The sequence below is a fragment of the Dipodomys spectabilis genome, unplaced genomic scaffold (genome assembly GCF_019054845.1).
Source record: "Dipodomys spectabilis isolate Male_0828 unplaced genomic scaffold, ASM1905484v1 ptg000095l, whole genome shotgun sequence".
In the NCBI taxonomy this organism is placed as follows: domain Eukaryota; kingdom Metazoa; phylum Chordata; class Mammalia; order Rodentia; family Heteromyidae; genus Dipodomys; species Dipodomys spectabilis.
Window position 1 is genome coordinate 16,368,940 of NW_024870772.1, and position 26,475 is coordinate 16,395,414.

Sequence of the window (26,475 nt, forward strand, 5' to 3'; positions counted from 1 at the left end):
CTGATCATCAGGTCATTTTCCTATATATTCCACTGATGCTCTAATTCAGCAGTCCAAATTTGAAATCAAATCTTGCACCTATGCCTATTTCTTCTTCTGTTACCAGTCAATGGCACTACAGATAGTCCTCTGCATATTTCCTATCATCCTTTATTTCAGTTTTGCTTTGCCCTCCACAAATTAATAATCATATGTAATTATATTTAATAAATCTATCTCAAGCACATTTGTATCCTATCTGTCAATTCTTACGAGCACTCTTCTTATACAGAATATGATTGTTTTGATTTGAATTTCTGAAACAGTTTGATGATTGGTATTTCTATCTTCATGCTTCTTATTTTATTCTCCAATGGCAAATGCAGTGTCTTTGTGGTGAATTTCATAAACTACAACATGACAGTATGCTTTTCAAGTTTAAGACCAGTTAATGTTCCATACTTCCCTAAGAATACAACTCCAACATCTTAATTGGCTCCTTCATTATCATCTTGAATTTCTAGTTCCTACATTTCTTCTTTAAATCTCTCTGTCTATCTGTCTGTCTGTCTGTCTCTCTCTCTCTTTTTTTTTTTTTTTGGGGTCCGGTCATGGGGCCTGAACTCTGGGCCTGGGCGCTGTCCCTCAGCTCTTCAACTCAAGGCTAGCGCTCTACCACTTGAGCCACAGCACCACTTCTAGCTTTTTTCTTTTTGCTTATGTGGTGCTGAGGAATCGAACCCAGGGTCTCAGGCATACAAGGCAAGCACTCTACCACTGAGCCACCTTCCCAGCCCCTCTCTTTCATTAGGTCTGAGTCTCGGACAACTGACTTTCACTGACACTTTCATTCATTGACTTAGGGCTCTACCAGCCGAGCCATGCCTCCAACTTTCCACACTTTTCTTAGAATAATTATTTTTATAAGTGCATAGAATTCTCCTCTTCTGGACACATAAAGATATCCTATTTCACTTACTTGAAACCTCTTTCCTTTGCCAACTATTTCCTTCAATCTTCCCAAGGCTTGAGTTGGGTTCTCTGAGATTCCTGGAGCTATCAAAACAAACAAACAAACAACAACTAAGTTTCACAAAGCAACATAAATTTATTCTTTCATAGTTCTGCAGAGTAGAATTTAAACTTCTGGTATCAGCTGGCCTTGCTGCCTCTGAAGTTTCTAAGGACCTGAGCATCCTATGTTCTCCCCATAAATCTTACGGGCAGTGACAATTCTGGACATTTTTTCATTTGTGATTATATCATTCCAATCCAGGTTGTTTCATCACATGACATTCCTCTTTGTGATTCTGTCTGTATCCTCCCATGACCATCTTAAAAACATCAGCCACTTGATTGAAATCTCAACCTAATGTGATATGACTACACCTTAACTAATAATATCTGCACAAAATCTATTTCCAAATAAGGACTAAAATTCCAGGCAAGCATAAATATTAGGAAAACACTATTTAACCCAGAACAGATACCCATTTTGTCTTTCTATTGCAACCAAACAGCCCTTAGCAAATGTTTATGACATTTGACTGAAAACTCATACCTCCTTTTTTTATTCCAGTTGTATAAATATAGCAAGTGTGCTCATCTTCTAGGCAACTGTATCTTTAGTATGTGCTGCAATTCTTGACGAAGATAAGAAAGATTTTACCAAAAAATAGCTCTTAAAATTCTCACAATTTCCTCATAGTTTTCAGAATAACTGCTTAAAATAAAAGATCTTCAAATGTAAGTCTGAAGCCTGGCACTGGTGGCTCACACTTGTAATCCTAGCTACTCAGGAGGTTGAGATCTAAGGATGGTTCAAAGCCAGCCTGGGCAGGGAAAGTCTGCAAGACTCATTTCCAATAAACCATCAGAAAACAGGAAGTAGAGCTGTGGCTCAAGGGTTAGAGCACTTGCCTTGAGTTGCAGAGCACAGAGACAGTGCACAGGCCCAGTGTTCAAGCCCCAAGACAAAAAAAAGGTAATAAAAATGTTAAATGTTACTCCCCTTTCTCCCTAATACCATTAGGTTATATTCAGAGTGAATACATAAACAAGAATAATAAAATATTAAGGTCTTCTGATTACGTCTTTCATGTTATAAGTTACTATCATTTGGTTATTTGAGAATGGTTCTTTGATTCATGTTTCATCTAACACATTCCTGCACATCTCTCAATCTTCCTATTAAAATAGGGGATACATTCCTCTCCCTTCTCCATCATTTGTATAGATACAATTTTGTACATTAGTATTCTAAATTCAATTACTACAAGAGCATAATCCCCCTCCCTCATCACTGTATGCACTCAAGTTGAACCTCAATGGAAGCACCACTGAATGCTCGAATAGCCAAAACGCCATGGAGAAAAATTCCTTGAAAACCTCAGAAAAAAAGGCAAATAGTTGTGTTAGGATGACAGTCTCAGAATCAAACCTAGTGACCACTAATCAAACAAAAAACTAGCCTGGAATACTACCATGTACTTATTCTGTCTCTCAAAACTCTTCCACTATCCTATCATATTCTGTTTTTTTTTTATTTAGTTGTCTATTGATAGTGCTACTGTGCAGTACTAAATCATCCACTATATCACACAGTCTGATGAAAACTTCTATTGCTGATCCTGTTTTCTTTAGCATCGTATGCAAAGTTTATTAATATATGACAACATTGAATGGAAAGATGGAAACCTTGAGATAAACATTCAATATTAAAATATACATTAAAACCTTTATTTTAACTTTTAGAAGACCAACAGAATTTTTTTTTTAGTATAGGAAGATAAAACAAGGTAGAAGGGTGTCAGAAGGCAGATCAGAGGGCTCCATAGCTTTTAATGTATTAGAAACTTCCCAAACTTCCCAGCTTGCTCCAGTGTGCAGTATGTAAAAGAACCTCTGGCCAGGAGTCAGTGGCTCATGCCTGTAATCCTAGCTACTAAAGAGGTTGAGAATCCTGGTTCAAAGCCAGCCTGGGCAGGAAAGTCTGTGACACTCTTATCTCCAATAAACCATTCAGAAAACCCCAAATGTGTAACTGTGGCTCAAGCAGTACAGCACTAAGCTGGAGCTGAAGACCGCAGGGACAGGGCTCAGGCACAGAGTTCAAGCCCCAGGACAGACACAAAAAAAAGATTAAATGGGTGACATTGTCCAAAAGGAAAAGTACTCTTTACCTGACACATGGAAGTGTAACCCCTCTGTACATCAACTTTATAATAACAATTAAAACTTTTAAAAATAACAAGAGAATGTGTTTCTTTTTTTTCTTGTAAAAATACTGTACACAGGGGTTGCAATTAAATGGGCAAGGCAATGAGCACATTTCATATCAAGCACTGTTGCCTCCTCCTTGTTTACCCTGCCTATCCCTTCTCATCTTCCCCCACCAACCACCCCCCACCAACCACCAAACTTGTAAAGTGCGTTTTTTGACATAAAACCTTGTATATCTCATTGTTGCAATGGGTTCAACTGTATCCCTATTTAAACATTTTGTTTTACCCTTCCCCTTCACAAATTATAGCAACATCAAATACAGTGGAAACAGAGGTTATACCATGGGGGAGGGACATACAAAGAAACAAAGAAATCATCTTATAAAATATGTTAGAAACAATAGCAAGAAAGAAAAAAAACATTTGAATCCTTATCTTGGGGTTCATTTCGCCTAGCATCATTTTTTTTTTTATTGTGAAAATACTATACAGAGGGGTTACAATTACATGGGCAAGATAACGAGTACATTTCTTATCAAGTATTGTAAACCTCCTCCTTTGTTTCCCCTTCCCATCCCATCCTCCCCCCCTCCTACCCCATCACCTAATCCTCCCCAACCCCCCCACCTCCTCCCCCTCCCATCAAAGTTGTAGAGTTCCTTTCCCACATAACAACTATGTACATCTCATTGTTTCAATGGGTCCACCTATATCCCTATTTAAACGAATGTTTTTCCACTTCCCCTCCACAAATTATACCAACATCAAATACAGTGACAGCAGGGGTTATACTGTGGGAGTGGGGCATACAAAGCAACAAAGAAATAATTTTATAAATGTGTTAGAAACAATCGCATGAAAGAAAAAAAACATTTGAATACATATCTTAGGGTTCATTTCCCTAACATCACCTTATCTGGCCTTTTCTGCTTGACTCAGACATATACTAGATATTGCAAGTAAGGGAAACAATGGGACCTATGTTTCTTTGGGCCTGGCTTACTTCACTTAATATAGTTTTTTCCAAGCCTTTCCATTTCCTAACAAATGGGGAAATGTCATTCTTTCTGATGGAGGCATAGAATTCCATTGTGAATATATACCACATTTTCTTGATCCATTCATCTACTGAGGGGCATCTGGGTTGGTTCCATATCTTAGCTATAGTAAATAATGCTGCAATAAACATAGTCATGCTGGTAGCTTTAGTGTGGACTTGTTTGTAAACATTAGGGTAAATGCCCAGAAGTGGGATTGCTGGGTCATAGGGGAGCTCTATGTGGAGTCTTTTGAGGAACCTCCATACTGCTTTCCAAAGTGGTTCAACAAGTTTACACTCCCACCGACAGTGCAGTAGGGTTCCCTTCTTTCCACATCCCCTCCAGCATCTGTTGTTATTAGAGTTCTTGATTTTAGCCATTCTAACTGGAGTGAGGTGGTATCTCAATGTTGTTTTGATTTGCATTTCTTTTATGGCTAGGGAGGTTGAGCATTTCTTCATGTGTCTATTGGCCATCCTTCTTTCCTCTTCAGAGAAGTTCTCTGTAAGTCTTTAGTCCACTTATTTACTGGGCAGTTGTTTCTTTGAAGATTTGTTGTTGGGGGATTTAATTTTTTGAGTTCCAGGTATATTTTAGATGTGAAACCCTTGTCAGTTGTATGGCTAGTGAAGATCTTCTCCCAATCCATGGGCTTTCTATTGATCTTGTTAGCTATGTCCTTTGCTATGCAGAAGCTCTGAAATTTCATGCAATCCCATTTGTCCAACCTTTCTTTGATTTGTTGTGTTTCTGGGTCTCTATTAAGAAAATTTCGGCCTGTGCCAACAAGACCTAGGGTTTTTCCTATTCCATCCTTTAATGTTTTCAGAGTGTCTGCTTTGACTCCGAGGTCTTTGATCCATTTGGAGATGATTCTGGTGCAGGGTGATATATAAGGATCTAACTTTATTTTTCTACAAGTAGTTAACCAATTTTGCCAGGCCCATTTACTGAAGATGCTATCTTTCTTCCATTCTATTTTTTTTATCTCCCTTATCAAAAATTAGTTATCTATAGGTCTGTAGGTTCGTTTCTGGGTTTTCAATTCTATTCCATTGGTCCTGAAGTCTGTTATTGAGCCAGTACCAAGCTGTTTTGATTAGTATGGCTTTATAGTAGAGTTTGAAATTTGGTATTGATATTCCTCCAGCAGTGTTCTTTCCGTTGAGGAGCGTTTTTGCTATTCGGGGTCTTTTATTGTTCCATATGAATTTTTGGATTGCCTCTTCTATTTCCTTGAAGAATGAGGTTGGAATTTTGATAGGTATTGCATTGAATTTGTAGATAGCCTTGGGAAGTATTGCCATTTTCATGATGTTGATCTTTCTAATCCAGGAGCCTGGGAGTTTTTGCCAATTTCTAAGTTCTGTTTTGATTTCCTTTTTCAAGTTTTTAAAGTCTTCATCATAGAGGTCCTTCACTTCTTTGGTTAAGTTAATTCCTAGGAATTTTATTTTTTGTGTGGCTATTATGAATGTAGTTGCTTTCCTAATTTCAGCCACACTTTTCTCATCGTTGGCAAACAGCAAAGCCATTGCTTTTTGAAGGTTAACTTTATACCCTGCTACTTTGCCTAAGTTTTGAATCAGCTTGAGTAATTTGGGAGTGGAGTCTATGGGATTCTTTAAATACAAGAGCATGTCATCTGCAAAGAAGGAGAGTTTTATTTCTTCTTTCCCAATTTGTATCCCCTTTATGTTTGCATCTTTTCTTATTGCTGTAGTTAGGCATTCTAATACTAGATTGAAAAGAAGTGGAGAGAGTGGACATCCATGTCTTATTCCTGAGTTAAGAGGAAATGGCTTTAGTTTTTCACCATTAAGTATAATTTGCCTAGCATCATCTTATCTGACTGTTTTGCTTGTCTCAGACATATACTAGTTATTGCAAATGAGGGATACCATGGGACCTATGTTTCTTTGGGCCTGGCTTACTTCACTTAACATAATTTTTTCCAAGTCTTTCCATTTCCTAACAAATGGGGCAATGTCATTCTTTCTCATAGAGGCATAGAATTCCTTTGTATATATATATATATATATATATATATATACGTATATATATATGCGTATATATATATATATGTATATATATACGTATATATATATATACATATATATATATATATATATATATACCACATTTTCTTGATCCATTCATCTACTGAGGGGCATCTGGGTTGGCTCCCTATCTTAGCTATGGTAAATAATGCTGCAACAAACATAGTTGTGCTGGTAGCTTTAGTATGGTCTTGTTTGTGATCATTCGGATAAATGCCCAGAAGTGGGATTGATGGGTCATAGGGGAGCTCTATGTGGAGTCTTTTGAGGAACCTCCATACTGCTTTCCAAAGTGGTTGAACACGTTTACACTCCCACCAACAATGCAGTAGGGTTCCCGTCTGTCCACATCCCCTCCAGCATCTGTTATGAATAGAGTTCTTGATTATAGCAATTCTAGCTGGGGTGAAGTGGTATCTCAATGTTGTTTTGATTTACATTTCTTTTATGGCTAGGAAGATTGAGCATTTCTTATTGTCTATTGGCCATCCTTCTTTCCTCTTCAGAGAAGTTTCTCTGTAAGTCTTTAGTGCACTTATTTATCGAGCAGTTGTTTCTTTGAGGATTTGTTGTTGTTCCAAGTATATTTTAGATATGAGACCCTTGTCCATTGTATGGTTAGTGAAGATCTTCTCCCAATCTGTGGGCTCTCTATTGATCTTGCTAGCTATGTCCTTTGCCATGCAGAAGCTCTGCAATTTCATGCAATCCCATTTGTCCAACCTTTCTTTGATTTCTTGTGCTTCTGGGCCTCTATTAAGAGAATTTCGGCCTGTGCCGTGGACACTTTAGTTTTCTCTTATTCTGTTCTGTAATATTTTTAGAGTGTCTGCTTTGAGTTCAAGGTCTTTGATCCATTTGGAGTTGATTCTGGTGCAGGGTGATATATAAGGATTTAGCTTTAGTTGTCTACAAGTGATTAACCAATTTTGCCAGCACCATTTACTGAAGAGGCTGTCTTTCTTCGGTTCTATTTTTTTAGATCCCTTATTGAAGATTAGATGGCTTTAGACCTGTGGGTTCATTTTTGAGTTTTCAATTCTATTGCATTGGCCCTGAGGTCTGTTTTTGTGCCAGTACCAAGCTGTTTTGATTACTATGGCTTTGTAGTGAAATTTGAAATTTGGTATTGACATTCCTCCAGCAGTGTTATTTCTGTTAAGGACCGTTTTTGCTTTTCGGGATCTTTTATTGTTCCATATGAATTTTTGGATTACATTTTGTGTTTCCTTGAAGAATGAGGTTGGAATATTGATATGTATCGCATTGAATTTTTAGATAGCCTTGGGAAATATTACCATTTTAACGATGTTGATTCTTCCAATCCCGGGGATGGGAGGTTTTTCCACTTTCTAAGTTCTGTTTTGTTTTCCTTTTTTAGGTTTTTAAAGTTTTCCTCGTAGAGGTCCTTCACTTCTCTGATTAAGTTAATTCCTAGGTATTTTATTTTTTGTGGGGCTATTACGAATGGAGTTGCTTTCCTGATTTCAGCCACACTTTTCTCATTGTTGACATATAGAAAAGCCATTGATTTTTGAGGGTTAATTTTATACCTTGCTACTTAAGAATGAGTTTTCTTTTACAGAGAATCGTGGTGAACATATCATTTTCTTTTCTTTTTTTATTTTTTAAATCTCTGGGGCTTGAGCTCAGGGCCTGGGCAATGTCCTTGTTTTTTGCTTTTTTGTATTTTTTTGTTTGCTTGCTTATTTTGTTTCTCTCAAGGTTAGTACTCCACCACTAGAGCCACAGCACTACTTCTGGCTTTTTTTGTTTATAGAGTATTGAGGAATTAAACCCAGGGCTTTATCCATGCTAGAATCGAACACTAAGCCACACTCCCAGTTCAAGCATATAATTTTAACTGTAGACAATTTTAATCAAAATTAGATTTCTCTCCAAGTATTTCTTCTTACACTCTTGTTTATCTGATTTCTTTTTAGACTTATTTTTACACCTTGAATGTACGTTCAAAGTGTGATTTCACTTTATGGTTAAGTAACTCATTGTTTGATAAGTTATTCATAATTCCCTTTAAAAATTCATATGAATACTGTGATAAACATTGTTGTGCTCATAGCTTTAGTATGGCCTTATTTGTGATCCTTTGGTTAAATGCCCAAAAGTGGGATTGCTGGGTCATAGGGGAACTCTATGTGGAGTCTTTTGAGGAAGCTCCATACTGCTATCCAAAGTTGTTGAACAAATTTACACTCACCAACAATGTAGTCAGGTTCCCATTTGGCTACATCCCCTCCAGCATCTGTTGTTATTAGAATTCTTGATTATAATCATTCAAACTGGAGTAAGCTGGAAGTTCAGTGTCGTCTTGATTTGCATTTATTTTATGGCTAGAGAAATTGGCATTTCTTCATGAGTCTATTGGTAATTCTTATTGCCCCTTCAGAGAAGTCTCTCTTTAAATCTTTAGTCTACTTGTTGATGGGACAATTGTTTCTTTGAGGATATGTTTTTGGAGAATTTAATATTTTGAGTTCTAAGTATATTTTAGATATGAGATCCTTGTCCGTTATATGGCTAGTGAAGATCTTCTCCCAATCCGTGGGTTTTCTATTGATCTTGCTAGCTATGTCCTTTGCCATGCAGAAGCTCTGCAGTTTCAAGCAATCCCATCTGTCCAACCTTCTTTGATTTGTTTTGTTCCTGGGTCTTTATTATGAAAGTTTCAGCTGTTTCTGTGGTGGTTTCCATTCTCATCTCTGAGTTTGTGTATTTGGGTGTGTTCTCTTCTTTTCCTGATAAGATTTGCTAAAGGTCTGTCAATTTTATTATTTTTTTCATAGAACAAACTCTTTGTTTTGTTGATTTTTTTCTATTTTTTACTCTAATTTATTTAATCCTGAATTAATTTTAACTATTTGTTTCTGCCCAATGGATTGGGGTTTAGCTTGTTGCTCTTTTTCAAATAGCTCTAGGTACTCCATAAAATTGTTGGTTTCAGATGTCTACAATTTCTTTTCTTTCTTTTGTTTTTTTGGGTCCGGTAGTGGGGCTTGAACTCTGGGCCTGGGTGCTGTCCCTCAGCTCTTCAGCTCAAGGCTAGCGCTGTACCACTTGAGCCACAGACCCACTTCTGGCTTTTTTTTCTTTTTGCTTATGTGGTGCTAAGGAATCGAACCCAGGGCCTCAGGCATGCAAGGCAAGTGCTCTACCACTGAGCCACATTCTCAGCCTTCTCCAATTTCTTGATGTAGGAACTCAGAGCTATAAACTTGCCTCTGAGTATGTGTTCCAGAGGAGCTGGTAGTTTGTGTGCTCAATTTTGTTAAATATCATGGACATTTGAATTTCCTTTCTAACTCTTCCATGACCCACTGGTAGTTCAGCCTCCATGCATTACAGGATTTTCTTTGGTGGCTTTTGGTGTTAAGTTCTAATTTTATTCCCTTGTGGTCTGATAGAATGCAGGGCATAATTTCAATGCTGCTGAATTTGGACAAATTTTCTTTGTGACCTAGAATGTGGTCTATTTTGGAGAATGTTCTATGTGCTGCTGAAAAGAACGTGTAATCTGATGTTGCTGGGTGAAATATTCTGTAGATGTTTGTTAAGTCTAGTTGATTTATCCAGTTGTTTAGATCTGAGATTTCTTTGTTGAGTTTTTGCCGGTTGATATATCCAGTGGGAAAAGTGGTGTAATAAAGTCCCCAGCAATTACTGTCTTTGGAGCAATGTGTGATTTGAGGGAAAGTTTTGTCTCTTGGATAAATCTGGGTGCTCTGTTATTTGGTGAATAGATATTTAGAACTGTAATATCCTCCTGAAGGAGAGATCCCTTAATTAGTATGTAATGACCTTCTTTATCAATTCTCCTTGATTTTAATTTGAAGTCTATTTTAACTGATATTAAGATTTTGATTCCCAACTGTTTTATGGGGCTGTTTGTTTGATGAATTTTATTCCAGCCTTTCATTTTCAGAATGTTTCTTAATGTGGGCAATGTGTGTCTCTTGAAGGCAACAGATAGAAGGATCTTGCTTTTTGATCCTACTAGACAATCTATGTCATTTAATTTCAGAGTTAAGTCCATTAATATTGCGTTAGGCCTGAGAGGTGTTTGTCTGTTTTTGCCTTTTAATCCATTTTTGGGGGGAAGGGAGGCTGTGCCCTGACTGTCCTTGCTGTGATTATGTAGGTCTCTGTGGTCCATTTCACTGCCAATCCTGTTCTTGTTGGCTTTCTATGTGTAGAATGGCTTTGAGGATTGTTTGGAAAGCTGGCTTGGTAGTGATATATCATTTCAGTTTTTCCTTGCTGTAGAAGGTTTTTATTTGTCCTTCCACTATGAATGAGAGCTTAGCTGGATAAATTATTCTCGGTGGTAGTTATTTGTCTTTAGGGCATGGCATACCTCATTCCATGCTCTCCTTGCTTTCATGGTCTCTGTTGATAAGTCTGAGGTTATTCTGATTGGCTTAACTTTAGAGGTGATTCTGTTCTCCCTGGTGGCTTTAAGAATTCTTTCCTTAGATCCTATACACACTATAATGTGGCAGTGGAATTCTCATTCTGGTTTGGTTTATTTGGGGTTCTAAAAGTTTCTTGTATCTAGATGGGCCTGCCTTTTGTATATTTGGGAAGTTCTCTGCTAAGATTCTTCTGAATGTATTTCCTAATCCATTGGCTTCCCTTTCCAGGTCCTCCTCAATACCCATTAGTCTCAAATTAGGCTTTATGATTGTATTTTATAGCTCCTAAAATGATCTATCATGCTTCTTGTTTTTGTCATGAATATCTGTGTGCTCTTTCTCTATGGAGTCTAAACTATGTTCTGCCTGTAAGATTCTGTCTTCTGCTTCCTCCATTCTGCTTTCAAGGCTTTTTATTTTGCTATTTATTTCCCTTCCTTCTTGTTGGTTTTTCTTAATGGTGGCTAGATCTTTACTGAGGTTTTCATTTAAGTCTTGAGTAGATTGCCTTACATCCTACAGTTAGATTCTAGACTTGTCTTTCACATCTTTAACTAAGTTTACATCATTTCTTTTCTTTTTTTAATAAATTTTTTGTGTGTGAAAATACCATACAGAGGAGTTACTGTCACATGAGCAAGGTAATCAGTACATTTCTTATTAAGCATTGTTACCTCCTCCCTTGTTTTTCCCCTACCATCCCTGTCCTCTTATCTCCATGACTACTCTCCCCACACCTCACCTCCTCCCAGCAAAGTTGTAAAGTTCATTTTTCGACATAAAGTCTTGTACATCTCATCGTTGCAATGGGTCCACCTGTATCCCTATTTAAACAATTTCCCTTCCCCTCCCCAAATTACACAAACATCACATACAGTGACAGCAGAGGTTATACCGTGGGGGAGGGACATACAAAGCAACAAAAAAAATCTTATAAATATGTTAGAAACAATAGCAAGAAAGGAAAAAATATTTGAGTCCTTATCTTGGGGCTCATTTCATCATCTTATCTGACCGTTCTGCTTGTCTCTAATATATACTAATTATTGCAAATAAGGAAACTATGGGACCTATATTTCTTTGGGCCTGGCTTACTTCACTTAATAGAATTTTTTTCCAAGTATTTCCATTTCCTAACAAATGGGGCAATGTTATTCTTTCTGATGGAGGCATACAATTCCATTGTATATAATATATATATATATATATATATATATACCACATTTTCTTGAGAGACCCAGAAACACAACAAATCAAAGAAAGGTTGGACAAATGGGATTCCATGAAGTTGCAGAGCTTCTGCATGGCAAAGGACATAGCTAGTAAGATCAATAGAAAGCCCACGGATTGGGAGAAGATCTTCACTAGCCATACAATGGACAAGGGTCTCATATCTAAAATATACTTGGAACTCAAAAAATTAAATCTCCCAACAACAAATCCTCAAAGAAACAACTGCCCAGTAAGTAAGTGGGCTAAAGACTTAAAGAGAAATTTCTCTGAAGAAGAAAGAAGGACGGCCAATAGACACATGAAGAAATGCTCAACTTCCCTAGCCATAAAAGAAATGCAAATCAAAACAACATTAAGATACCACCTCACCCCAGTTCGAATGGCAAAAATCAAGAACTCTAATAACAACAGATGCTGGAGGGGATGTGGACAGAAGGAAATCTTACATCATTGTTGTTGGGAGTGTAAACTTGTTCAACCACTTTGGGAAGTAGTATGGAGGTTCCTCAGAAGACTCCACATAGAGCTCCCCTATGACCCAGCAATCCCACTTCTGGGCATTTACCCAAATGTTTATGTGGAATCTTTTGAGGAACCTCCATACTACTTTTCAAAGTGTTTGAACAAGTTTACACCACCAACAATGAAGTAAGATTCCCTTCTGTCCACATCCCCTCCAGCATCTGTTGTGCTTAGAGTTCTTGATTATAGCCATTCTAACTGGGGTGAGGTGGTATCTCAATGTTGTTTTGATTTGCATGGTTTCCCTTATTTGCAATAACTAGTATATGTCTGAGACAAGCAGAAAAGGTCAGATAAATTGATGTTAAATGAAATGAACCCCAGATAAGTATTCAATGTTTTTTTTTTCTTTTTTGCCATCATTTCTAACATATTTATAAGATGATTTATTTCTTTGTTGCTTTGTATGTCCTACCCCCATGGTATACCGCTGCTTTCACTGAATATGATGTTAGTATAATTTGTGTAGGGAAAGGGCAAAAACAAACCATTTCAATAGGGATACAAGTGGACCCATTTCAACAATGAGATGCACAAGTCGTTATGTTGATTTGTATTTCTTTTATGGCTAGGGAGGTTGAGCATTTCTACATGTGTCTATTGGCCATCCATCTTTCCCCTTCAGAGAAGTTTCTCTGTAAGTCTTTAGCCCACTTATTTCTTGGGCAGTTGTTTCTTTGAGGATTTGTTGTTGGGGGGTTTAATTTTTTGACTTCCAAGTATATTTTAGATATCAGACCCCTGTCTGTTATATGGCTAGTGAAGATCTTCTCCCAAACCATGGGCTTTCTACTGATGTTGCTAAGAGACTGTCTTTCTTCCATTTTATGTTTTTAGCTCCCTTATTGAAGATTAGGTGGCTATAGGTCTGTGGGTTCATTTCTGGGTTTTCAAATCTATTTCATTGGTCCTTCAGTCTCTTCTCGTGCCAGTACTAAGCTGTTTTGATTACTATGGCTTTGTAGTAGAGTTTGAAATTTGGTATTGACATTTCCCCAGCACAGTTAAGGATCATTTTTGCTATTCGAGGTCTTTTATTGTTCCATATGAATTTTTGGATTGTAACTGGGTTTATAACTTTTATATTGTGAAAATACCATACAGAGGGGTTACAATCACATGGGCAAGATAATGAGTACATATCTTTTTGTTGTTGTTGTTGTGAAAACACTGTACAGAGGGGTTACAATTACATGGGCAAGATAATGAATACATTTCTTATCAAGAATTGTTGTCTTCTCCTTTGTTTACCCTTGCCATCCCTTCCCATCTCCCCCTCTCCTCCAACACCCCTCCAAGCCAAAGTTTTTCGACATAAAGGCTTGTGCATCTCATTGTTGCAATGGGTCCACCTGTATCCCTATTTAAACATTTTGTTTTTTGCCTTCCCCTCCACAACTTATACCAAAATCAAATACAGTGAATACAAGGGTTATACCTGGGGGAGGGATATACAAGCAACAAAGAAATCATCTTATAAATGTGTTAGAAACAATCCCAAGAAAGAAAAAAAAAACATTTGAATCCTTATCTTGGGGTTCATTTGACCTAACATGAACTTATCTGACCATTTCTGCTTGTCTTAGACATATACTAGTTATTGCAAATAAGGGAAACCATGGGACCTATGTTTCTTTGGGCCTGGCTTACTTCACTTAATATAAGTTTTTCCAAGTCTTTTCATTTCCTACAAATGGAGCAATGTCATTCTTTCTGATGGAGGCATAAAATTCCATTGTGTATATATGCCACATTTTCTTGATCCATTCATCTATTGAGGGGCATCTGGGTTGGTTCCATAACTTAGCTATGGTAAATGCTGCAAAAAACATAGTTGTGCTGGTAGATTTAGTGTGGTCTTGTTGTGATCATTTGGGTAAGTGCCCAAAAGTGGGATTGCTGGGTCATAGGGGAGCTCTATGTGGAGTCATTTGAGGAACCTCCATACTACTTTCTAAAGTGGTTGAACAAGTTTGCACTCTCACCAACAATTCAGTAAGCTTCCCTTCTACCCACATCCCCTCCAGCATCTGTTGTTCTTAGAGTTCTTGTTTACAGCCATTCTAACTGGGGTGAGGTGTTGTTTTGATTTGCATTTCTTTTATGGCTAGGGAGGTTGAGCATTTCTTCATGTGTGTATTGGCCATCATTCTTTCCTGTTCAGAGAAATTTCTCTTTAAGTCTTTAGCCCACTTATTTATTGGGCAGTTGTTTCTTTGAGGATTTGTATCTTTTTATTGGACTCTTTCACCTTCCATCGGAATTCCTTTATCTTTTTATTTGTGGAGGCCATGAAGTCACCCATTAGTTTCTGGTTGTCTCCTTACGTTCTGTTATAGTCCTATGCTGTGTGTCCACATTTTCATTCATTAGATTTATGACTATGCTTTTTAAATACCTTGAGCATTATCCTTTAGGTCATTCTGGGACTGCTCTATAGCTTGTTTATATGGAGATGGAGTTGGAATTAGATGACTGGCCATGTTTCTTGGGTTTCTGCAGTTAGTTTTACCCATTTGGAGACAAGAGCCACACTAATATAACAATAGGACAGTCTTTTAGGGCAGGAGCCTACCCAGTGTTGTGTTGATGTATAGAATTTAGGGTTTCAAAATTATGGTTGGATCCTCCCTATTTATCTCTGTTTTTCTTTGCTTGGCGAGGGATGCTGTGGTTCTGAGTGGAGATTATGTATAGTTATAACTTGTGAGATGATCTTGGTTTGGCTGTTAAGTAGTCTGCATCTTAGGGTTAACAAGATGGGCCGCTTGTACTCAATTAAAATGGAACCAACTTCAAGTTGTCTCAGATATAACTTGTTAGGGCTCAATGGAAAGATCTGTAGCTGGTGTTGGGTTTGATCACAATGTGTGTGACTGCCAGGATGGTGTTGCGGGGTTCTCAATGGGAGGGTCTAGGCCTGGGCAGGACCAGGTTGGGAGTTGACATCTGCAGCAGCTGAATGATCTCCCTCTGCACTGGGAGGACCAGGTGAAGCTTGGTGGGCAGCGGCAATCCTGGGCTACAGCAACGGTGGTGGGTGGGGTGGCTAACAGTATCTGCGGGCTGTGTCAGTGGACACCTAGTTCAGCACGTAATGCTATCCACAGCAGCTCTGGACTGTGCTGGCAGCGGCCGGTGAAAGAGCTGGCCTGGCTTGTGTAGGTTCGGTGGAGCTGGCAGAATGATGCCCCTGTGACTATGGGAGCCTGGGGTCAGCACCCAGTGGTGGCAGGGAGGGAGTTGTCCCGGCAGAGCACCCAGTTGGCTGGTCTGTTGGCCGGTGGGTCCAGGGATTGGCTGAGGCTGTGGTATCCTGGGAGCGTGTGCAGAGATGGCAGGTGTCCAGGGTGATCCTGCTGGCACCAGTTTTCTGATGGTTAATTGGAGTAAGCTTCTCACAGACTTTCCTATCCAGGCTGGCTTTGAACCGCAATCCTCAGATCTCAGACTCCTGAGGAGCTAGGATTACAGCCGTGAGTCACTGGTGCCAGGCTTTATATGGTCATATGTACATAGCTATTGAGCTATTCTGCTCATCTGCTAAAATTATCTTAAAAATATACTAATTATTTCAAATAAAGGAAACCATGGCACCTATGTTTCTTTGGATCTGGCTTACTTCACTCACTTACTTCACTATGATTTTTCCTAAGTCTTTCCATTTCCTTACAAATGTGGCAGCGTCATTCTTTCTGATGGAAGCATAGAATTCATATATATATATATATATATATATATATATATACATACAGAGAGAGAGAGAGAGAGAGAGAGAGAGAGCATAGATAAGATATGAATCCAACCCAGATGCCCTGCAGTAGACGAATGGATCAAGAAAATGTGATATATATAAAGATATAGATATATATGAATTTTATGACTCCATCAGGAAGAATGACACTACCCCATTTATTAGAGAATGGAAAGACTTGGAAAAAATATACAAAGTGAAGTAAGCCAGACCCAAAGAAATGAAGGTCCCATGGTTTCCCTTATTTGTAATAATTAGTGTATATCTAGGACAATCTTACCAGATGAGCAGAAAAGCTCAAAAGCTATATATATTGTGAACATTTAAGATGATGTTAATTGAAATGAACCCTAAGATATGGAGGTCTGTCTTTGTTGTTGCTTTTAAAGAACTGTTTTTTTTTTGTTTCGTCTGTATGTTCTTCCCTCTGTGGTATATCACCTGTTGTCACTGTATTTGATTTTGGTACCCTGCATTTTGTATATACACTGGGAAGGGAAAGGGAATAAAATGCTGAAACAAAGACCCGGGATGATCATTGCAACAAGGATATTCAGAAGACACTATGTTGGAAATGAACTTTACAACTTGGGGTTAGGGTGGAGGGAGGAGTGTGGGAGGTGGGGGAGGGAAGGGATAGTGGGAGAACAACCAGGGAAGGAGTAACACTGCTCAACAAGTAATGTACGTATCATCTTATTCTTGTGACTGTAACCCCTCTGTACGGCATCTTTACAATAAAATAAAAAGTTTTTAAAGTACCACAGATGTAATGAAAAGATAAGTTTCATGATATTAATGACCTATACCTAGATGTAGTTCATATTAGTTTGTTTCATGTCATCATTTTGGTTGATAAACATGCATTTAGCATTTAGTTGATTTCTTTTCCAACATTTCAAAATACAATCTGAGTAGAAGTCTGTATATAAACCACAACCTATATATATTTGATGTTTACTTCTTTCATTGATTTCTGCTTTTATTGTCAAATAGTTTTTCCTTCCTTGAATTGATAGCATTGCATCAAAAGTGTGCATTGTTCTAAGATCAGATTCACTTGCTTTTGTAGACAATATAGTAGGAAGCCTGTGTTTTGTTCCCCCCTGTTGCCTTCTCTTTTCTTGTTATATCTGAAACTGTGCGGAAGATTTGGACTCATACACTGCTTCAGTCAGTCTTAACATGAAACAACATACTAGAACTTGGATTGTGAGCACATTTTATACAAATAACCTACCTGAAATACTCTAATGTACCTGTTGCTAAAATTAGCATGCTTTGATGAGAGACACAGCTTTCTAGTAGAAAAATGACTAGAAAATGAAATCCTGGGTTTATTTTCAGTAAAACATTTTATATTACTTTTAAATTTTCCTAAAGTTTGCATTTTGAAAGACCTTTGATCCTTTTTATATATTATATGTTTTAGAGCATGATTCAAAAATTTAAAAAAATTACAAATTATGCAGTTATGAATATATGACAATAACTACTTTACTTCTTTGTGTAACTATGAAAACTTGTAAGTAGAAGAAAAATGCATAGTTATTTCTCTGTTAAATAGACTAGAGATGATGAGTAATTACCAATAACTACAAGAAGTAATATGCATTTCCAGTGAAAATAAGAATGATTTTATATCTAGCTAAACATAATTAGCCATAACCAAAAATATCTATATTTTAGTCAGTAAGAGGTTTTGGTGGGGCAAAAGTGGGTGCACAGATGCAATTCAAATGACTAGCAATACTGAGGCAAGAGGATTGTAATTTCCAAGCCTCTGTCTCAAAAGCAACCAAATCAACCAACAAATAGAAAAATCAAGTTTAAGTATTTTCTTGAAACTAATTGAAGTACATTGAGGTTGATTTCTGCCTGCTGAAAATTCATGTACTCTTGTGATTCCAACCTCTGCTTTAGTTTGCAACCTCTTATATTCTGGGTTCATAGTTTATTTGTCCATACCACCTCCCCTAATGTTAACCAATCTGTTATCTATTTGATTTCAGTAAGACTTAAATGACAAAATGGTTTCTGTAGGGAAGACATACCTCTTTGTTAGTTTTCTCTGAGATATATTTTTTCCCCAGTGGAATTTGCTGTATATCATTATGTCCATCAAATGTTATATAAAATTAATGTTAAAATATATTTGCAATGTTAATCACTAATCTTCAGTTTCATGTGCCTCCTTTTTATTCATTTGCTTTGTCAGTTTTGCATATTGTAAGCAGATGGGACCATTCTTTATTCCAAAGCAGAAAGTCATCCAAGTTTGTGCTCCTTTCGTTTTCTTTAAATTCTGACGGAGAGTCAGTTCTCATCTGAACTCATTGTGCTTGCATTATCCTTTCAGGTGCAGCCAGCAGGAACAAATCCAGGCTCCACATTGTTTTTTACCTCTTCATCACAAATGAAACTCCCTTTTAAGAAAATTTCACCCTGTGCCAAGGAGACCTAGGGTTTGTGGTATTCTGTCCTATAATGTTTTCAGGGTGTCTGCTTTGACTCTGAGGTCATTGATCCATTTGGAGTTGAGTCTAATGCAGGGTGATATATAAGGATCTAGCTTTAGTTTTTCTACAAGTGATTAACCAATTTTGCCAGCACCATTTACTGAAGAGGCTGTCTTTCTTCCATTCTATTTTTTTAGCTCCTTTATTGAAGATTAGATAGCTATAGGTCTGTGGGTTCATTTCTGTGTTTTCAATTCAATTCCATTGGTCCTGAGGTCTGTTCTTGTGCCAGTACCAAGCTGTTTTGATTACTATAGCTTTGCAGTAGAGTTTGAAATTTGGTATTGATATTCCTCCAGCACTGTTCTTTCTATTAAGGATCGTTTTGCTATTGGAGGTCTTTTATTGTTCTACATGAATTTTTGGATTACATTTTCTATTTCCTTGAAGAATGATGTTGGAATATTTATAGGTATTGCTCTGAATTTGTAGATAGCTTTGGGATTTTCATGATATTGATCCTTCCAATCCAGGAGCATGGGAAGTTTTTCCACTAAGTACTGTTTTGATTTCCTTTTTCAGGTTTTTAAAGTTTTCCTCATAGAGGACCTTCACTTCTTTGGTTAAGTTAATTACTAGGTATTTTATTTTTTGTGGGGCTATGACAAATGGTGTTGCTTTCCTGATTTCAGCCGTGATCTTCTCATTGTTGGCATTCAAAAAAGCCATTGATTTTTGAGAGTTAATTTTATATCCTGCTACTTTGCCAAAGTTTTGAATCAGCTCAAATAATTTGGGAGTGGATTCCATGGGATTCTTTAAATACAAGATCATGTCATCTGCAAAGAGGGAGAGTTTTACTTCATCTTTCCCAATTTGGCTCCCTTGTATGTTTGCATCTTGTCTTATTGCTGTAGCTAGGCATTCTAATACTAAATTGAAGAGAAGTGGAGAGAGTGGATATCCTTATCTCATTCTTGAGTTTAGAGGAAATGTCTTCAGTTTGTTTTTTTTTACCATTAAGTATAATGCTAGCTGCAAGTTTGTCATATACAGCATTTATTGTATTGAGGAATGTTCAAATCAAAGAAAGGTTGGACAAATGGGATTCCATGAAGTTGCAGAGGTTCTGCATGGCAATGGACATAGCTAGCAAGATCAATAGAAAGCCCATGGACTGGGAGAAGATCTATACTAGCCATACAACAGACAAGGGTCTCATATCTAAAATATACTTGGAACTCAAACAATTAAATCCCCCAACAACAAATCCTCAAAGAAACAATTGCCCAATAAATAAGTGGGCTAAAGACTTACATAGGAACTTCCTGAAGAGGAAAGAAGGATGGCCAATAGACACATGAAGAAATGCTCAACCTCCCTAGCCATCGAAGAAATGCAAATGAAAACAACACTGAGATACCACCTCACCCCAGTTAGAATGGCTATAATCAAGAACTCTAAGCACAACAGATGCTGGAGGGGATGTGACCAGAAGGGTGGCATACTGAATTATTGGTAGTAGTATAAACTTGTTCAACCACTTTGGAAAGTTGTATGGAGGTTCCTCAAATGACTCCACATAGAACTCCCCTATGACCCAGCAATCCCACTTTGGGGCATTTACCCAAATGGCCACAAACAAGACCATACTAAAGCTACCAGCACAACTATGTTTTTTGCAGCATTTACCATAGCTAAGATATGGAACCAACCCAGATGCCCCTCAGTAGATGAATGGATCAAAAAAATGTGATATATATGCACAATGGAATTTTATGCCTCCATCAGAAAGAATGACATTGCTCCATTTGTTAGGAAATGGAAAAACTTGGAAAAAATTATATTAAGTGAAGTAAGCCAGGCCCAAAGAAACATAGGTCCCATGGTTTCCCTTATTTGCATTAACTAGTATATGTCTAAGACAAGCAGATGATGCTAGGTGAAATGAACCCAAGGTAAGGACACAAGTAGTTTTTTTCTTTCTTGCCATTGTTTCTAACATATTTATAAAGTGATTTATTTCTTGCTTTGTATGTCCCTCCCCTCCTCCCTGTTTTCACTGTATTTGATGTTGGTATAATTTGTGGAGGGGAAGAGAAAAAACAAATTGTTTAAATAGGGATACAGGTGGCTCCATTGCAACAATGAGATATACAAGATGCTATGTCAAAAAACAAACTTTACAACTTTGGCCAGGTATTCATGGAGATGAGAAAGTAGGGATGGTAGGGGAAAAACAAAGGAGAAGGCAACAATGCTTGATAAGAAATGTACTCATTATCTTGATCATGTAATTGCATCCCTCTATACAATATTTTTACAATAAAAAACTTATTAAAAAATGAAACTGACTAGTCTATTTCTTTTCTATGTTGTTACCAATAGTACATTTCCTAAGTATTTCAAATAATCTCTGGTATGCATTACTGTCCTATTGTTTAATAAGAATTTTCTTGCTAAAGAATAACTGAGCTCAAGACCAGCACTCTATAGTTTAAGTATTCACTTAAGGAAGCATAAGATACAATGGTACAACTCTATTAATTGTGATGGTCCAAGTCATTCTGTGGAAAAGTACAACTTCAAAATCTCACTGTCTTTAAACCATATTGTTTTTTATGATTTATCTTACATCTCTTGTAATCACAGTGGCTCTTTCCTAGGTTTTTACGCATCAATTGAATAGGAAAAAAATATGAGAGGATGGAGAAAAAAGAGTCAGCTCATAAAACTTTGCTCAGAATCATATATGACAACCTTGCTCGTATTCTACTAATCAAAGCTAATAATATGACATGTGTCATATTAAAATCTATGCACACTTGGAACATGAGCAATTAAATTTGGACAGAGGTCTTTATAGTTGAAATAAGTTTAGAATGAGGTCATACCCTTTTAGGATGTTTCTAAATAAAATGACTAGTGCCCTTACCTTATTTAGAAGTCATGTGAAGATACACAGACATACTGTGAAGGTTGGCATATGGGGATGAAAGCAGAGATGGGAGAGATTCACCAGAAAACCAAGGAACAAATAGTGTTGTTACTATCTATCAATTGCTGAGAAAAAGAGAGAGAGAGAACACAGTTTCTCCCTTGGGACCTCCAGAAAGAACTGAACCCATCCTTGATTTGAAATTCTGTAATTCTAGGCTTTGAGAGAACACCCTTCTTTTCTACTAAATCACTCAATACCACCTGGTAGCAATTTGCTATGGCAGTCCTAGGAAATTAATTTACACAGGATAGATGAAATTCAACAGGGTTCAGATAAATAGCCTTCCCATAGATGAGAAAAGAAAAACAGCCTAAGTTGATAATATAGATTATTTTTTATATGAATGTCACTATAGTAAGATTTTTTAAACCATGTTTTCAGACATTAGACCTAAACTTTGAAGTGATGGTCCTGTTATTTCTTATTTTCTGATTTCTGAGGAAACTGAATTAAACTGGCATGATTCGACTTGATAGTCCAATAGCCAGAAATAAATGGCATTCACAAAGGCAAAGAGATATTTGAGGAATGATATAACAGCTTTGAGCATCCTTTTTTGTGTAAGAATATTTTGTTGAGCCAGGCACAAAGAAACATAGGTCCCATTGTTTCTCTTATTTGCAATAACTAGTATATATCTGAGACAGGCAGAAAAGGTCAGATAAGATGATGTTAAGCGAGATGAACCCCAAGATAAAGACACAAGTTTTTTTTTCTTGCTATTGTTTCTAATGTATTTATAAGGTATCATGTGATTTTTTGTTGTTTTGTACATCCCTCCCCCATGGTATAACCCGTTTTCACTGTATCTGATGTTGGTTTAATTTGAAGAGCAAAAGGGTAAAAACAAATTGTTTAAATAGGGATATAGGTTGACCCAATGCAACAATAAGATGTGGGGGGGGGCAGGGAGGGGAGAATGGACGAGGCAACTATGCTTGTTAAGAAATGTACTCATTATCTTGCTCATGTGATTGTAACCCCTCTGTACAGTATTTTCACAATTAAAAAACTTATTTAAAAAACTTTTTTATTAGTAATTGATTGCTCTCTCAAAAACAAAAACAATCTCCAATTTCAAAAAAAGAATAATTTCTTGTTGAAAGTGAACTATACAACTTGTAGATAGGGATGGGAGGGAACAGCTGGAAAAGAACAAGGGAAGAGGTTACACTGTCCAAACAGAAATGTACTGTGTACTAGACTTTGGTAACTGTAACCCCTCTTTTCATCCTTTGCGGGGGGCACTCTGGTCCTGGACACTCTCTCTAAGCTCTTCAGATCAAGGTGCATGCTCTACCACTTGACACACAAATCGACTTACAGTTTTCTGCCTGGGCTGGCTTTGACTTGCGATCCTCAGATCTCAGCCTCCTGAGTAGCTAGGATTACAGGCATGAGCCACTGGCACCTGGCTAATACCAATATTTTAAAATTGTAAACAACATATTTTATGTTATGAGATGCATCTGTAATATTGACTAAATGCATATTGGGGCATAATATACTTTTCTGGCATGCCTAAAATATCTCTAACTGACATAAGGAGGGATATCCATTTCAACAAGGCATGGAAGCACCTTCTTTGATCTCTTACCAGTAGCATGATATTTGAATAAGTGATTTCCTCCCATTATTTTGCAGGATAACTACATGCTGTTGGAAGGTTTTGGAGGGATCTTGACAAGGAATACTCATTATCTGTTCTTGGCTGTTCTACAGTGACTTAGGAAATATGAGCTTGGGTTGACTTCTTTTTGATATGTGTTTATAAGTGCTCCTCTATTCATTCTTCCTTCAGATTTTACCTGCCTACCATTTGTCTTTCTTCTACCACATCTCATAACTTTTGAGCGTCTAGTCATGTGAGAGGTTTATATTTGAACTATAAATCTACTATAAAAACCAGTAAACACACACAATGCTACATTAAAAGTTGGTTATAGGTAAACAAACTCTTCCTAACTCTTAGAAACATTGACCAAGATACAGTTGGCAATGTCTAGAGACGTTCTAGAGAATGACTATTCATATCTAATGTATGAATCCTAACATGTAGCTAAACATCCTGCCGTGTACAGGAGACTCTCAAACAGCAAAGAATAATCCTTTCCAAACATCAGCAGTGCCAAATTTGAGATACCTGTTATAACATGCTTCTTTATTAAAATAAAGAATGTCTACTTTTAAAATTCATTGCAGAATTAAATTTGCTGTTCCTTGGGGGTGCTTGATATGTAGGGCCAACTTGCTCTAAATTTTTCCTTCTACCTTATCCTCCCAAGTGCTGAGATTATAGGTATGTACTACCACTTTTGGTTTACAATTCAATATTGATTTCATTGCCTTTCCCTCTTTGTTCTTGCCACAAGTTGTGTGGAACTTCAGATATCTAAAGCATAAAGAATCTTCAAATGTATACCTGAGGATTTCCAATTTTGAAAATGTCATTTTCTTTCATTTAGTCATTTAGAAATCAAAGTGATAGTTACTTTATCTCATGGCCCTGAGACTGTCTACATCACTTTCAGTCAAGAAAACTTTTTGAAAGCTATTAATTCTTGCCCCTCCCATTACATTTCATACAATTATATGCACAAAGGTGGTTTGGGGTTTGGGGCTTCATTAGCATATCTCTCTTTTTTGAATACTAAATATAATTTGGCATGCACTTTAACATTTATTATTCCAGTATCGTTTGATGTTCTAATTTACACTCTATGCCAGCATCTAAATTACTACTAATCTTTCTTAAGAGTTGAGTAAAGATCCTGGAAACCTTGCTTCTTTAAACACTGCTACAATTTGGGAACTCCCCGAAACAAAGAAAGAATTGCCTTGGCAGCTCATTGCTCTGCTAGGCACTATAGATGTGTTCAGTTACTGCCAGAGAATGTTTACACTCTACTGACACAGACTTTATCTTTCCATCACTGAGGTCTAAATTGTACTACCTGAGTATGGATTATGCTTCTTGATGATGTGCCATCCTAACAGAGGAATTCTTGTCAATCTCACTCTGCCCTTTTCAGAGAACCATGCCTGGGCCAATAAAGCAGGCAGGTATTGCCTCAAGAATAAACAGCTCATCAAAAGTCAGAGAACAGAAGGTATCAATTGTACCAAAGCAATTGGCACAGTTGTGGGCTTGTTAATTAGGGACACAAGGCAGTTTTCCTCTAGCTGCCCAGACCAGAGGGCCATCTGCATGACAAAATTGTCTCTGATGATATATGCAAATAGAGCTTAGCTAGACATCTCAAGGGAAAGCTCACTGACCTTCCTACTTTAAAAATATAAAGTGTAAAGAAGAAATAAAATGGATATAATCATGAAATGAACCTTATTTGTTGTATTTAGTTCTCTGGAATATTTCCTATAGGCCTGAATTTCCTATAGACTTAGGTTTCGTTAGTTTTTAATATAAACTCATTTTATTGATACATATTTTACTATTATCTATCATTATTCCTAGTCTATGGATGTCATGCTACTTCTAATATAATATGTGTAAATATGATTACTTTATATATTCTGTCTTCTCCATTGTATGTAAGCTTACTGAAGAGAAAAACTGTGTCTACCTTGTTTAGTTATGTTCCTCTTACCTAATAAAGTTCTGGAAGTTTATGAAATAAAAGTTTTATTTACTTTTCACAAGGTAAGGACTTTTACTTTCTCTATCTATCTATTTATCTATCTATCTATCTATCTATCTATCTATCTATCTATCTGCATATGTGTGCATGTATACAACTTTGTAAACAAGCATACCGAGGTTTACTTTATAAATGATGCCTGATTCCTTACTATGTGTATAACCTAAATGAGGTATAATAATAATACCTGAAAATTATGAATGTGATTTTCTTACTAAACCAATATGGAAGTATAACTATCAGTCCTCTGTGTTAACAACAGCTTTAATTTGATTTCTTAAAAGTCTATTGTTGCAAACATCATATGTTTGTGTAAGAAAGATATGATAAGAAGCCTCTGGGTTTAGTATGCTTTCCTTATTTACTGTTCTATCACTATCATAGAAAGTAAATCTTAGGAAATGTTGTGCCTCATCTGCCCAATACTAAGTGACAAACAAATACAAAGGACCTAATTCATTACTACATTTCTTTTTAACCTCTTTGCTGCTTTCTTGATAGGCACAGGTGCTTATTTTCAGTGTCATCAGATTTTCTGATTTTTCTTTTAAAGTCCCAAGCATTTGCATGCCTACATACCTAAAGAGATGGTGAATCGTGAAGCCAAGGATCCTATTGTATCTCTTACTGTATATAACTTAAGTGCATATAGGCACAAAAGCAAAATAACAACATAAAGAATTCATGCAGTATCATTCTAACTACTCAAATAAAGATTTTTTTCTCAGAAGATAGTAAGATGTGTATGTATGAGTGTTTGTGTGCATTAGAAACTAGGAAGAGTTTTAGTCTGTTTTTTTATTCTAATTTTTTATAGGAATTGCTTTGGTTTGTTGATTTATTTATTATGTAGTTTTAAGGAACAAAGCAGGCCTTCTGATAAGAACAAATCAAGCCTTCTATAAATAAGTAACTGTTATTGAAATAAATTTAAATCAATGTTACTGTTCTAAATGTGTATCATTGAGTGTCCTTTTAGGAGTAGTGTTACTTCTGTATTCTTCCCAGTATTTAGGACAAACAGGAATGCTACAATCACTGTTTTGAAGTTATACTGGAGAGGCTTAAACTGAAATAAAATATAAAACATTACAAATATCCGAAAAGACGAACC

General features: G+C 36.8%; 1 long non-coding RNA gene across 1 annotated transcript; it reads left to right on the forward strand.

Annotated features, from left to right (window-relative positions):
* Positions 1-6,978: 6,978 nt before the first annotated feature.
* Positions 6,979-18,726, forward strand: LOC122112912. The gene is made up of 3 exons (XR_006148297.1): positions 6,979-7,082; positions 8,713-8,714; positions 18,698-18,726. It is a non-coding gene; the product is annotated as an uncharacterized LOC122112912 (long non-coding RNA).
* The last annotated feature ends 7,749 nt before the right edge of the window (positions 18,727-26,475 follow it).